This window comes from Procambarus clarkii, chromosome 38, assembly GCF_040958095.1.
Source record: "Procambarus clarkii isolate CNS0578487 chromosome 38, FALCON_Pclarkii_2.0, whole genome shotgun sequence".
NCBI classification, from domain to species: domain Eukaryota; kingdom Metazoa; phylum Arthropoda; class Malacostraca; order Decapoda; family Cambaridae; genus Procambarus; species Procambarus clarkii.
In genome coordinates, this window is record NC_091187.1 from 13584476 (window position 1) to 13600802 (window position 16327).

At 39.6% G+C, this 16327-nt stretch overlaps 1 protein-coding gene across 1 annotated transcript in view; it reads right to left on the reverse strand.

Annotated features, from left to right (window-relative positions):
• The window catches only part of LOC123771903 (ecdysone-induced protein 74EF), a 38763-nt gene extending 23132 nt beyond the window's left edge, over positions 1-15631 (reverse strand). Inside the window, exon 1 of the mRNA XM_045764685.2 lies at positions 15340-15631. The gene's annotated coding sequence lies outside the window, so the exon portion shown is untranslated. The remainder of the gene's footprint in view (positions 1-15339) is intronic.
• Between the last annotated feature and the right edge of the window lie 696 nt (positions 15632-16327).

Genomic DNA, 16327 nt, shown 5'->3' on the forward strand with positions numbered 1-16327 from the left:
CGTAATGTACGAAAGATTGAGAAAATTCGTGTTAGAATTATTAATCTTACTTTTTCGGTCATATTTAATAATATATGTCTACAGGAAAGACTGCTACCAAAATATACTAATATATATATATATATATATATATATATATATATATATATATATATATATATATATATATATATATATATATATATATATATATATATGTTGTACCTAGTTGCCAGAACGTCGTACTCGGCCTGCTATGCAAGGCCAGATTTGTCTAATAAGCCAAGTTTTCCTGAATTAATATATTTTCTCTAATTTTTTTCTTATGAAATGATAAAGCTACCCATTTCATTATGAGGTCAGTTTTTTTTAATTGGAGTTAAAATTAACGTAGATATATGACCGAACCTAACCAACCCTACCTAACCTAACCTATCTTTATAGGTTAGATTAGGTTAGGTAGCCGAAAAAGTTAGGTTAGGTAGTCGAAAAACAAGTAATTCATAAAAACTTGGCTTATTAGGCAAATCGGGCCTTGGATAGTAGGCTGAGAAGTGCGTTCTGGCTACTAGGTACGACATATATATATATATATATTATATATATATTATATATATATTATATATATATATATATATATAATATATATATATATATATTATATATAAAGACGGAATGTCTGTCTGTCAGTTCAAAGAATGAGGGCTGACTTAATTAACCCTTGTTTGGTGGATATCTGAGACACTAAATGTATTACTCATAAGGAATTAAGAACTAATGCAACAATATCTTTAATTTTCTTTTCTTTCATTGTGCTTTAACTAAATCAAAATGTTGTGATTGTTCACTGTAATGTATTGGGAAAACTTGTAAAACTTATGGCTGAGTGATCTGATATAAATAACAACTAAAAAGTCAGAATTATTGTTTATTCTTTTGCTGATGTTCAAAACTGCAGCTTTAAAGTGTGTGGTCGTATATGTCAGTGAGAATTACACTTGAAAGATAATAAATAATATCCACACTATCATCAGTGTAGATTACCTTTCAGTAAAAATCCCGTCACTTAAATTTATTCTTTCTTGTACATGACTTAAAATAATTTATCTTAGAATAGTCTTTAATTTTACCACTCTATAGTAATTTTTAATTATTTGAAAAGGTTTTCACAATATTTAAAAGACACGAAATATTAATATGTTCCCCAAAATTTCGGTTGACACGTGAGAAACTGTTGAAAAAAAATGTGAGGATTTGGGCTCTCTGACTTAAAAAGTTTACCCACCACAAGTACGGCTAACAGGATTGGCTAACAGGATTGGCTAACAGGATAGGCTAACAGGACAGACTAACAGGATAGCCAAAACTAATATAATTTCAGTGAAACAAAGCAGCAGTGACATTAAATGGGGTTAGTAGGCATCTTTTGGACGCACGTGGTCACACACATGTGCTGACCTCATTCATGGACTGCATATTGCCAGCACTCAACTTAGCAGTTGTCAATAGCAGCGTCAACACTGCCCGCAGATGTGCATCTTCGTCCAAGTGTTTTTATACTCCTACAGGCAGACGAACTTGAGCAGCGGTGCTGCACACGCTATAGCTAGCTCGTGGCCCATCGGAGAATATTTATAACCTTATAATTAAACAAAGAAAAGGCCCTAGCTGTTTTGGTCTGTATTCCTCCACACTACAAGAGAGCTACAGCCACAGCTAAACACCAATAATATATCAATCAGTCTCAGGAGACTATGGAGTTGTGCTCAGGTTGTGGGTCTGGAGTGGCCTCTCCAAGGCACAAAGCCAAGATAGGTTGATACGGGGGAGAAGCTTTCACCCCATGCAGTAGGTGACAGCTGCATGTAGTATAATATGATATATGTACAATAAAAAGAAACTGCTAGGACTTCATTCAAAGTCTTTTATTATCTTCTTCGAGGCTATGGGGCCCCATATTATTACCAGAGATGGTGCCCAACTTACGAACTGTCCGACCCAATGATCTGACGAAAGGGAAGTCTGGGAAGACGAAAACCCAATTTACACATTACAAAATAATATGAAAACTAGCGGCTTACACAAATACATGTTTTCTAAGCAACAGTAGGTCAAGTTAGGTGGGTGGCTGGAGTTGGTACGTTTCTGGTTAGGTTAGTACTTTGCATTTTGAATGTTGTACAAAGTGAACGGCCTGCTTAAATAATCGTGATCGTATTTCAAGAGTGCAAACGGCACTTCACATAAGAAGTGGGATCACTAACTACCACTTAATCAAACGCTTAGCTACATATAGCCTATGCTCCATTACATATGGAAATAAGTGTGACAATTTTCGTTTAAAATTTTATCACATGCAACCCCATTTCTCGCTTAAGAATTCGGTCATTTACAAGATAACCGGTCGAGGAGCATGCAAACAGAATAGAGAGTAGTTGTAACGAGTGAAGAGGGAACCTGTTCTCCCAAATAATGCATCGCATTTTGATGCGTAAATCTCCAACGTAGAAAATGGGAACCTGTTCTCCCAAATAATGCATCGCAATTTGATGCGTAAATCCCCAACGGAGAAAATACAGTGTACTACGAATCACAGCGACGCACAACCATGTTTTCTATCCTTGCGCCGATTAGGTTAGGAACATATGTCTTTTTTTTCTACTTTTTTTTGGTTCGTTGTGGCAGCTCAAGAGGCCTGCCTGGAAGAGCCTGTATCGAAATCTGGGCAAACGACGTACATTGATGGAATTTAGGACCAACATGGATAACCTTGATATAACGTCGATTAAACAGTAATCCAGCCTTGATTAAACGTTGATCAAACTTTACCGGAGCATGTTTTGCCAGGTGGAGTCCGTTCGCGACGCCTACACTGTCGACGGACTCGACAGTGTAGGCTACACTCAACTTTCCTACACCAGGAAAATTCCTTAGTGACGTACACTGCTTTGAGACACACACCTTATAGCTGACGTTTGGGTACATGGTCATGAGATAGGTAAGTGAGCAGCTCACCCTTCTAGTTTGGCGGTATTTGTAGTAACGATGAGGACCATAGTACATATATAGACGTACAACGCAATTAGAAAATATAAATCGGCACTATTGACGGGCTCACCATAGCCCGTGCTACATGGAAATTTTAGTTCCTAGAAGCTAAATCTAAAACTAAAAAACTGAATCTAAAATCTAAGATTCAATAGTACAGCGGTACTATTGAATTTGGACAAACAGGAAAACATTTTATATTTATGTTGCATAGACAAACTAAACTAATCTAACCTTCCTAAGCTTAATACACGATATTTGGGGCCTAATATAGTACATATGTGTGCTATATTAGGCCTTGGAATATTTAAGTTTGTTTATAGCCTCATTTTTATCGAACTATAAAGTAAATAGTACAAAATCTAATTGCTTAATACGTAAATGTTTGTACTTTGGTGCACAAAGTTATAAAAACTACTACCTAAAACCGAGGATGGGTTTGAAGTATGAGACTTAATTGCAGGCAGTACAAGCTTAATATAACCAAGCTCGGGATACCTGGTAGTTAGGTATCCCGAGGTTAGGTATATTAGTTAGGTTAGGTAATATTCTTCCCTTATAAAATACTTGGATATTTCTTGAACATTGGCAACAGAGTTGTCTAAAATCTAGATTTTTTATCACGTTCCTGTACATAATGATGTAATGTTTGTGAATAGTTTTGAAGTCATAGTTTACATTTGGAAAAATTTACCTGAATAGGTGGTGTAAACTTCCAGAGGTACTTGTAGATGAGCCTAAGTAGCAACTTCTAGATGTCGCTACAGCAACGTCTAGAAGTATTTTAACGTAATTGGATGATCCTGATCCATATACATATACATAGACGATAAGGGATATGTACACCGTTATGTATATTTAGCACTACGGTATAAAATCACCGAGTTTATTTTTAGTCCTATACAATGTTGAAGACAAAAATATTCCTGTTGTTCATAGGCCCTTAAGAACTCTTCCGTGGTTGATAGGCTTTAGTCCAACATCTAACTAAAGACAGACAATAAGATTCTTTGACCCTTACTAACTTAAATATTTTCCAAATTATTTCTTGCAAAGTATAACTATTTGATTACTTTATCACAAATTTTATCTTCCGTAACTTGATGAAACAACTGCATACAACTTTAAAAATAATAATGACCCTCACAAAAAGATATCCCACATAAACTATAGATACCCCTCATGAAACAAATACACAGATAACCCTCATGAAACAAAGACACAGATATCCCTCACAATATAATAGTACCCTTTACAAAAATTACTGTAATTTAGATATCAAAGAAAACGAGAAAAGAGTTTAAACCGGATGTTTACATAAGGCAGCTCTGGAAGGATTTCTGCCATCACCAGGCTTCTTAGTCTAGGGGTGCCTAACACTAGATGACACTTCTGGCCAAGATTTGTCTTGATAGATGGGACCAGTGAGCTACACTTAGTGTCCTAGATGGTAGTAATGAGAAACATCTGGCCTCCCCTAAATTGGACCAATGAGCAACAGTAGCCTCGTAGATGGGACCTAGTTAGAAACATTTAGCCTCTTAGATGGGACCAGTGGGCAACATTAGCCTCCTAGATGGGACCAGTGGGCAACATTAACCTCCTAGATGGGACCAGTGGGCAACATTAGCCTCCTAGATGGGACCAGTGGGCAACATTAGCCTCCTAGATGGGACCAGTGGGTAACATTAACCTCCTAGATGGGACCAGTGGGCAACCTGAGCCTCCTAGATGGGACCAGTGGCCAACATTAGCCTCCTAGATGGGACCAGTGGGCAACATTAACCTCCTAGATGGGACCAGTGGGCAACATCAGCCTCCTAGATGGGACCAGTGGGCAACATTAACCTCCTAGATGGGACCAGTGGGCAACATTAGCCTCCTAGATGGGACCAGTGGGCAACATTAGCCTCCTAGATGGGACCAGTGGGCAACATTAGCCTCCTAGATGGGACCAGTGGGCAACATTAGCCTCCTAGATGGGACCAGTGGGCAACATTAGCCTCCTAGATGGGACCAGTGGGCAACATTAGCCTCCTAGATGGGACCAGTGGGCAACATTAGCCTCCTACCTTGAGGTTACCTTGAGGTGCTTCCGGGGCTTAGTGTCCCCGCGGCCCGGTCGTCGACCAGGCCTCCTGGTTGCTAGACTGATCAACCAGGCTGTTGGACGCGGCTGCTCGCAGCCTGGTTGATCAGGTATCCTTTGGAGGTGTTTGTCAAGTTCTCTCTTGAACACTGTGAGGGGTCGGCCAGTTATGTCCCTTATGTGTAGTGGAAGCGTGTTGAACAGTCTCGGGCCTCTGATGTTGATAGTTCTCTCTCAGAGTACCTGTAGCCTCTGCTTTTCAACGGGGGTATTCTGCACATCCTACCATGCCTTCTGGTCTCATGTGCTGTTATTTCTGTGTGCAGGTTTGGGACGAGACCCTCAATTTTTTTCCACGTATAGATTATTACGTATCTTTCCCGCCTGCGCTCAAGGGAATACAGATTTAGGCTCTTTAGTCGGTCCCAGTAGTTTAGATGTTTTACTGAGTGGATTCTAGCAGTAAAGGATCTCTGCACGCTCTCCAGGTCAGCAATTTCTCCAGCTTTGAAAGGGGCTGTCATTGTGCAGCAGTACTCCACTCTAGAGAGCCTAAGCGTTTTGAAAAGTATCATCATCGGTATAGCATCTCTAGTGTGAAAAGTTCTTGTTATCCAACCTGTCATTTTTCTTGCAGTTGTGACGGCTACTTTATTGTGTTCTTTAAAGGTAAGGTCTTCCGACATGAGTACACCCAGATCCTTTACATTGCCTTTTCGTTCTATGTTATGATTTGCCTGAGTTTTGTACGTGGTTTCCGTTTTTATATTTTAATTTTTTCCGTAGCGCATGAGCTGGAACTTATCTTCGTTAAACACCATAATATTTCCTAGATGGGACCAGTGAGCAACATTAGCCTCGTAGATGGGACCTAATAAGAAACATTTAGCCTCCAAGATGGGACCCAGCGAGAAATATTTGGCCCTCTAGATAGAACCAATGCAAACATTTTGGGACCTGCCTCATGAAATTAATCCAATTAACTTAAAAATCATGCCAGCTAATCATCGTATTAATTATACGATATCAGTCGTACTCATATAATTACGATTAATGAGCAATTTGTTTAAGTGAATTACATAATCGAATTTGAGATAAGAAATAATCTGGTGTTAGATAATACCGTGTGGTGTAGTGGTTAGCGCCCTCACCTCACATACCCGAGTCAAGGGTTCGAGCCCCTTATTGAGACGGACGATTGGACACCGATTTTTAACTGTTCGCCCCTGTTCATCCAGCAATAATTGGGGGGACCTGGTTATAAACCCGATCGTGTTCCAGGGAAAACTTTCAGGATAAGGTTTACTATGAGCTATTGGAAAGGAAAGCTCTCAGCCTGCTAACAGGAGTCAGCAGTCGTCTGCTCCTGTACCCTCCTGTGTGTAAAACTAGTAGGGTAAGGCTTACCATGAGCTATGGGAAGGGAAAGCTCTCAGCCTGCTAACAGGAGTCAGCAGTCGTCTGCTCCTGTACCCACCTGTGTGTAAAACTAGTAGGGTAAGGCTTACCATGAGCTATGGGAAGGGAAAGCTCTCAGCCTGCTAACAGGAGTCAGCAGTCATCTGCTCCTGTACCCACCTGTGTGTAAAACTAGTAGGGTAAGGCTTACCATGAGCTATGGGAAGGGAAAGCTCTCAGCCAGCTAACAGGAGTCAGCAGTCGTCTGCTCCTGTACTCCCCTGTGTGTAAAACTAGTAGGGTAAGGCTTACCATGAGCTATGGGAAGGGAAAGCTCTCAGCCTGCTAACAGGAGTCAGCAGTCGTCTGCTCCTGTACCCACCTGTGTGTAAAACTAGTAGGGTAAGGTTTACCATGAGCTATGGGAAGGGAAAGCTCTCAGCCAGCTAACAGGAGTCAGCAGTCGTCTGCTCCTGTACTCCCCTGTGTGTAAAACTAGTAGGGTAAGGCTTACAATGAGCTATGGGAAGGGAAAGCTCTCAGCCTGCTAACAGGAGTCAGCAGTCATCTGCTCCTGTGCCAACCTGTGTGTAAAACTAGTAGGGTAAGTCTTACCATGAGCTATGGGAAGGGAAAGCTCTCAGCCTGCTAACAGGAGTCAGCAGTCGTCTGCTCCTGTACCGACCTGTGTGTAAAACTAGTAGGGTAAGGCTTACCATGAGCTATGGGAAGGGAAAGCTCTCAGCCTGCTAACAGGAGTCAGCAGTCGTCTGCTCCTGTACCCACCTGTGTGTTAAACTAGTAGGGTAAGGCTTACCATGAGCTATGAGAAGGGAAAGCTCTCAGCCTGCTAACAGGAGTCAGCAGTCGTCTGCTCCTGTACTCCCCTGTGTGTAAAACTAGTAGGGTAAGGCTTACCATGAGCTATGAGAAGGGAAAGCTCTCAGCCTGCTAACAGGAGTCAGCAGTCGTCTGCTCCTGTACCCACCTGTGTGTAAAACTAGTAAGGTAAGGCTTATAGGAAGAAAGCTTCCCATAGCCTACTAACAGGAGTCAGAAGTTATCTGCTGCTGTACAACACTATGGAAACAAAAAGAGCCTGTACGAGTTTTGTTTACATTGATCAGTTCACACATTTCAGTACAAAATATTTTGTTACCGATAGAGCTATTATGAAGGTAAAATATTCAGTTCATGATGCACCTGGCATGCAGGAGGGAATGTTTTCACCCTGTGGCGAGTCCCACCTTGTCCACAGGATATCCTGTGCTGATACCAGCAAAGAGCCAGCATCCCTTGTTGTTTAATTGGCTGCTAGGTTGCTACGAGATGAGCAAGCATTCCTTCACGTTAATTATCTCCTAAGTATGTTCATGCACACTAATATGAGGTGGTAATGATCACTAGAGGCTTTTTATATCTCCTTACATATATTATTCTTAATATACATATTGCCATCAACATGTATATTAGTGAGCAAATCCGCAGGAGCCGTGATGAGGGTTCGAACCAATGTGCTGGGTACATGGTACATGTACAGCCCAGGTACATGGTCAAAACCATGTCGTTACGTAGTTGTCCAGAGCGTGTGCCTGGTAACATCCAGCACATTGGTTCGAATCTTCATCACGGCTCCTACGGATTTGCTCATCGATGCCTCACGATAACGTGATTACTCTCTATGACCATTAGTCGTATCATACATATTACTAACAATAGTTCTTTTGTGATATATATCATCACTGCTTGGCGCCTTCCACAGTGTTCATACACATGTACACTTCTAGCACAACGTACACACGCATGTACACTTCTATCAAGTAATCAAGTAGGTTTATTGAGATAATATAATACATCTTAAAAGGATAGAGTAGCTTTAGCTATTTCTACCCTCGTCTATTTAAGGTCCCTCAAGAGGCTCAAATCTATACAGTACACATATATTAATCATATTTAACATTTTACATTCCAATAGTAATCAAATTGTATACTGTGAGGTGTCTTATTGATTACGTTGTATCTGTCATTTCTTATTTTGGTTCAAGTTCATGTACGTCTATTGAGACAATAAAATACATCTTAAAGAGATAGAGTAGCTTAGGCTATTTCTACCCTTCTCTATTTCAAGTCCCTCAAGAGGCGCACAAATCCAGTGAGTACAAACCCACAAATCACAATACAACAATCACATTTAACATTGCAGGTTAATATAGTAAACACAGCATATAAGTGTTACACTCTTGGGGCAACATGCTTGTAACTCCTAAGTATTCTGTCTATCATACCATTATCACACATCCAAACAATTTGTTGTTGTACACTACTTATTAATAGCTATAGAAATAAGGAAAAAAGTTGACGCTCAAATACATAATGATTTAAAGTGTCGGGGTGCGGCATACTACATAATTTACACTCCTTATCTTTTTCACTGACGTCAACACCGTATTGCCAGAAATATCTGTATCCTACTCTTAATCACATGTAAATTGAATCCTTCCAAGTAGACTTTTCTCTACCGTAAGTGAAGGACGAATTTGTATTTATTATTACATAATGTTTAATTAAGTGTGTTACTGCTGTCCACCATTGCCATTCTCTTAACTTTTTCTTCATCACCTTAGATCATCTTGAATCTTTATTTGTTTCAAAGCTTTCTGACATACAATATCGACAAGAGTTTTTTCCGAGGCTCTCTTCGCTATCTCGTCAATTGCCTCATTCAACAGTATTCCCACATGTGAAGGATCCACATGAATCTTACTTTATACCCATTTTTTTTATAATGTCTTAACATTCTCTCTACACTCGTTCACAATATTGTGGTATACTGGTCGTCTGCTATTTAAAGATTTCATTGCTCCTCTACTGTTTATAAGGAAACAGGCACTTTTTACCACATTTGACTACTTCCTGTAATGCTAATACAGCTTGGAGTTCAGCCTGCGTTGAAGAGACATTGTCAGTTAAGCGGCGTCCAATAACAGTATCTACAGTGCCGATGTCAGTGTACTCCCTGATCAAGACTCCACATCCTGCCTTTCCATCCCTAATTACTGAACCATCAGAAAATACATGTAGAGTGTTTTCTATAAGTAATTTTCCAATTATAGAATCATATGTTGCCCTCAACTCTCCTATCTCATACATACTTTTTTCTTTTGCAGGGGAATAATTACTACATCTACGTTACAATGTTCCCATGATGGTGTGAATTGTCTCTTAGGCAAATCAATATATTCTGGAGTAACATCATGCTTTATAACATTAGAACATAAGGTTCTCATATATATGCTATCTTATTATACTTTAACATACATTGTTCATTACTTCCCACCTTCTGAACTGAGAGGATTAATTCACTAACTTCCCCACCTTTCATTAATCTAATGACAGAGGCTACATTTATCTCTGAAATTCTATCTCCAATACTTTTCAGATTCTTCACTTTTCACTACTCCCCATCTGTTTAACATAGCTAACTAAATCCTGCATATCATGCAGGATTTAGTTAGTACCTACACTCTCGCATATCATGGTTTTTACTGCAGTACCGACATCTGGAGTCAAACTGCATTTCAAGTCATATGGCCCCACGGGCCCCCAACGGGAACACTTCATGCGTAATGTAGGCTCCTCAATATATTTTTCCACTTTCCTGTATCCTTACACAAAAATTCTTTCTGGAGCCTCACTCTTTAACAAGGCAACAATTTGGCTTTGTTTTTCACCACGTACAATGTTCTTTTTAGCCCACACAATACTTTCGTTGTTGAGATGAAGAAATTCAGGTTCCAAGTATGTCGGATACTTTAAACTAAAACCTATGTCAAATTAATCCCACTTCAGGAGTAACCAAAACAATATTCTTGAATTCGTCAGTCATTAGATGTTCCATTGCCTCTTCTGTCCCAACTGTTATGTAGGATACACAGAAATCGCATTATCGTGATATATAAATGAGAAAATCTGGGAATAGCCAGCGCATAGGTTCGAATCCTCATCACGGCTCCTGTGGATTTTATCCTGTTATGTAGGTACACTGATCCTTGGAAGATACATCTCTGATGCTAATCTGTTCATGAATACATTCATTTAATAAAGTGGAACTTAAAACTCCCCCTTTGAAAAGTAGCTATCGGTAATTGAAACATCCTTTCCACTGTCATATATCATTCGTACCACATCTGACCCTTTCTTCCTTGAAGATAATCACGTATCCAATGTAGCAATCTTACGGGCTCACTATAGCTTGTGCTACATGGAAATTTCGTTTCGAGTAACTGAATCTAAAACAACATGTAGCAATCTCGCGCACGTCTCCTGTGCCGGGTAAATACGACGGGCTCGCCATAGCCCGTGCTACTTGCAACTTTTTGTTCAGAGTAGCTGAATCTAAAACAAACAACGTAGCAATCTCCCTGTTATTCTCAGATTGGCTAATTCATATAAGATAACTTGCCCACTGGCTTTATCAAATGCTCCTTACAGATCAACAAAAACTTTACAGTTGTCTTCCCCATTAGACAAACATTTTATGAAACAGTCTGCAGTATGTTGTTGTTGTTTAAGATTCGCTACCTGGAACAAAAAGTTCCAAGCAGCACGGGCTATGGTGAGCCCGTAAGTCTGCAGTACTTGATAAAGCCTGAGGTTATTGAACGTGTTACCTCTTACAAGGTAGAGTAGTCTATTTAACAAGATCCTTTCCATCATTTTTCAAAAGCAGGATGTTAAGGATACAAGCCTGTAACCTCCAACTGACTTGGGTAATTGAATGATGACAGTCTCTTTCCATTTTCTTGGTAACTTTCCCTCACTATAACTCGCGTTAAACAAATCAACTAAGGGACTAGTTTTCATACCTGCTAAATACGTGAGAATGTCATACATAACTCATTGTACTGAACAATATAATTGGATGAATTGTTTGTGTAGGGATTTAGGCCTCTGCCAGATTCTGAAACCGGTTAGGCTATTCAGCGCCAAGTGTGTGTGCATTTTATACTAGTTACTCTATCCTTTCCCGGAGCAGTAGACCTGCCACTTTTCATATCTACAAATAGCTCATCGTAAGTTATCTCAGTGCATGTTACTGATCCTATATTTGCAGCACATAAAGTTACACCATTTCTAATATTTTTCCCACGAATCAATGTGTTTCTCGTGGCTTCAGATCAGGACTGCATACTAGCAGCACTAGACCATGTCTACTAATTCATTAACAAACATTCCTGGGTCTGGTAAGCAATGAATTTGGTGTTACAACCCCTGATTTTGTTTACTTCTCTGATTATCCCCATATGTATTTAAGGTTCTTAGTATTACCAAGTGACTATGCAATCTTTTGCCAGTATCTGTCTCGCGCCTCCTTCCTTACCTGGCTGTATTCCCTTGCCACTTCCAACATTGTATTTTTCTCTTCATCCCTCATTCTAATTTTAACCATGCTTTGTGTGTGCCCCGTAACATTCTCTCCCGCCCTGGAGAGAATGCAGACGAAGAGTCACAATAACGTGGCTGAAAAATGTTGACCAAACCACACACAGTTGACTCGAGAATGATCCAGGACGGACTGAAACGTCATCGTCCAAGGAGAGAATGTTTCTCTGGACTGCACGGTAAGAACGACGGTCTCGCGTCATGCAGGTCTGTGTTTAATCCCCGACCATCCACAAGTGGTTGGGCACCATTCCTTTCCCTTCGGTCCCATCCCAAATCCTTATCCTGACCCCTTCCCAGTGCTATATAGTCGTAATGGCTTGGCGATTTCTCCTGATAGTTCCCTTCCCACCCCTTGACTTGCTGATCATTAGAATATTTAAATTTCTTAGGTCTATGTGACTTGCTGCCCCTGCCCCCGTTATTTTCCCTCTGTAGTAATTTCTCTATGTTCTCGACCATGTCCTCGTAAAAGCTATCAACGCAGAGAGGCGCGTATTGTTGATAACAATCTTCTACATTTTGAATGAATGCACTTTTCTTGTCTTTATTAATATTAAATCTTTTCCTTTGGAAGAGGACTTTTTTTTTCCAAGGACAATTCACGATCAACTTGAGAATGGTCCAGGACGGACCGAAACGTCGTCGTCCCTTCACCTTCTAGTGTGTGGTCTGGTCAACATACTTCAGCGACGTTATTGTGACTCATCGCCTGCAATGATAATTCAAGATTGGCAACGTGGTCGCAAAGTAGTTTCCTAACAATTCGAGTTCCAAACTCCCCAACCCCTCCTCCCTTGAGAGTTTAAAATGCAGGCCTCGTCAAGCCGTCCTCCCCTGATGTGAGTTGGTTCATTGTTTCCCAAGTGACTAGTATCTGGATGATCTTGTAGAGACTGTAAAGTAGTAGTGTACAATATCAATTTGCTTGGATGTGTGATAATGGTATGATAGACAGAATACTTAGGAGCTACAAGCACCTTGCCCCAAGAGTGTAACACTTATATGCTGTGTTTAATATATTAACCTGCGAGGTAAAATGTACTGACCTAGTTGTGCTTGCGGAGGGGGTTAAGCTTTGGCTTTTTGGTCCCGAAATGTGATTCTTGTACTGTGATTTGTGACTTTGTACTCGCTGGATTAGTACGCCCCTGAGGGACTTGAACTAGAGGAAGGTAGAAATAGTCTAAGCTACTCTAGCCCTTCGAGATGTATTTTATTGTCTCAATAAACGCACTTGAACTTGAAGAGACTAACCATTTGATCCAATTAGCGTTAATCCTTCCCACTGTCCGGAGGCTTGTGTGCCGAGCATTAAGGATGCAGTCATGTAGATAGTGAGCGTAAAAGCAGTTCCTGGATACACACAAATCAACTACAATAAATTCCCCTCCCTTAATGATAATTTAACACAGACACTCTCTATACCCTGTGTTTTTGACGGGTTTTCTCAACTCTTTCTCGTTTTTTTTTTACTCCGCTCGTATGGAGTTCTTAACGTAAATCGACGTCCCTCTATTTGTGGCGAAAAGGTGAAATCCTTTATAACCATTTAATTTCAATGAGCTTTCATTTCTATCCCCTGTTTCCTGGAGGGCCACATCAATATAATTTCACATTACATAAAAATTAACATCTGTAACTCTTGTTTCTTAAGCTGTTAACATTCCATGAGAACATTTTCAGTCTAGGTGATCCATTATTAATCAATGCACTTTCTTATTCGTCCCCAGTAAGTTCACAAAATGACAACTATTCATTGTATAGTTTACCTTCCAAGTTCACCGGTAAGTTGAACGTTGTATTTTCCGAGTGTTTTTTTTTGCAGGCCTTTGACGTCCATTGTTGACCCCACTGATTTTTTTATTTTATTTTTAACTATAGTTATTCCTTTCACTTAGATTACCATGATTTATACACACTTCACTTTCCTTCATCACCCATTGTTTCATTACTGTTCTCAATCACTATTTAGTGACTTTCCTTCTCCATCGTTTCGTTACTTTCCTTTGACTTTACCTGAAAGTTAAATTTTTTCCTCTGTGGACACAATTCTCTGACCAAGATTTCGTAAGCAGTCATCAACTATCTTATTTCCACACACAAATCTGTAACGACCACGTCACAGCTTATTCTCCATCGCGCCGGTTGACCCCAGAGGTCAGACTGTACAAGTGACTACACATTTACAATGCTAACCAGCATATATGCATTTTCTTCTGTCCTCCATGGACAGGGTGAGAGATTTGTCAAACATACAGTTCAGGGATTTATTGAACAATCAACCCCAGAAGGTGATTGTAGTGCTTTTAACATGTTAGGCTAAGCTACATACGTAAATACACAGATACAGATTTATGTATGCTACATAAAGCGTTCGATTTGTCTTTTACATATTGTCATTAATGCGCATGACGAAGAGTTCTTGCCTCGTGTTAAACATTCTCCGGCCGGGAAGACATGGAATCACATTTGAGTCTTTGTTTGGAAGACGGGCTAATCCAAATGAATCTTTGAATCACATTATTTATACACGGAATTTAAGATACACGGAACTTATATGGAACTCACGTTCCATATAAAACATACATTTAATATACATAGGGCTCATATATATTATACTTAAGTTTGTTTTATGTGAAATATAAGTTATCGTTAATTATATATAAATATATATATATATATATATATATATATATATATATATATATATATATATATATTATATATATATTATATATAATATATATATATATATATATACACACACACACACACACACACACACAGAGGTGTACCCAGTTCAGCACAGCCCCGCTCCTGTGCCTGGTAAGTCCACTACGGGGCTCACCATAGCCCGTGCTATTTGCCCCGCTCCTGTGCCAGATAAGTCCACTACGGGATCACCATAGCCTGTGCTACTTGGAAGTTTTGTTCAGAGTAGCTGAATCTAAAACAACAACAATGTGTACCCAGCTTCTCGGTGTATATACAATTTACTTTAGTCCTAGACTATGTTCAGGACAAAAGTAATCTTGCTGAATGGTTGGTCAGTAAGTACTTGTGGTGGCCTTAATTACAGCCACCAACCAGCAAGTATACTTTAATCCTCTAAATTAAATAGAATTCCTGTATTCCTGTGTTAAATAGAATCCTGTATCGTCGGTTAGGTGTGTATTCGGTGTATATTCCAGATTTAAACTCAACTCTCGATGCATATATTCCCTTAGTGAAGAGTTCGGTTTGGTGTTAGGCGTAATGTCAATTAACATTTAGAGAGTATAGCCTATCACCTAATCAAACTAAACTGCTGTTATTCGGTTATTGTATTCTATACAAACTACATCTTACTTTCATCCAGGCTAACAAATTTCGACACTAACTTGCGTGTTGCCCTGTAGACAATGTAGACGATTCAGTAGTATATCTGGTCCGTATAGCCGCTACACTTCGTACATATGGTATCCAATGATTTGTCTGTGTTCACTGATGAATGTAAAACTGACTATGGGTAGAGATAGGAGTCCATTGCGCCAGCCCACCTCACACGCGTACCACTGTGAGTTACGCACACCCACTGTGAGTGTGTGTTGGTGCAACGAGCCTCTCTTTCTAGCTGCTGGCGTGCGAACACCTTATTTTTGTTCATTTAGTGACGACCTAAACATGACAGCAGGACAGACTCATTTGTTCCTGCAACTGTAAATGTTTGACTATCGTAATCCTTTTGACGCTTGAATATACAATACTCTGAGGCTTGTTCATTTGAACTCTTATGTAACAAAATGAACAGGAGAAGTTTAGGGCGGGCCATGGCAACTGAGAAGAAGATTGAGTGCCAACCTTGGGCTCGGGGACACACGGGTCAGACTCCCTTACTGGGGAGGCTAGGCTACCCACATGCTACGAATCTCTTCTAGGAACTTATTGTTCTCCAGGAAAAGTTTTGTTAATATTATAACAAAGCCACAGTTATAGCAATATGATATTTACGCTGATGGGATTAAACAGATTTTCCTTGGCTGGATGACGTTGGATGACAGACTCCCACATAGCTTACATTAGCGACCTATTCAAGTGAAATAAAACAAATAATTATTTATGCTTTCCATAACCCAAATCCATGCTTAAGTGTATGTTGGAAAGGATTTTTATATTATAAATAAACAAGTTAATAATAAAAGAAGTGACTACATGTGAAATCACCACAATTTGTAGACAAATGATTGCGTATCACAGTGAATGATCAATACTCAAGAATACTGGCACTTATACATAAGTCCATACATAAATATAATGTACATTTTATCCTACTGTCGTATTTGTGTCAATTGGAACATTCATATATTCTAGCTCCGCAGACATATATTT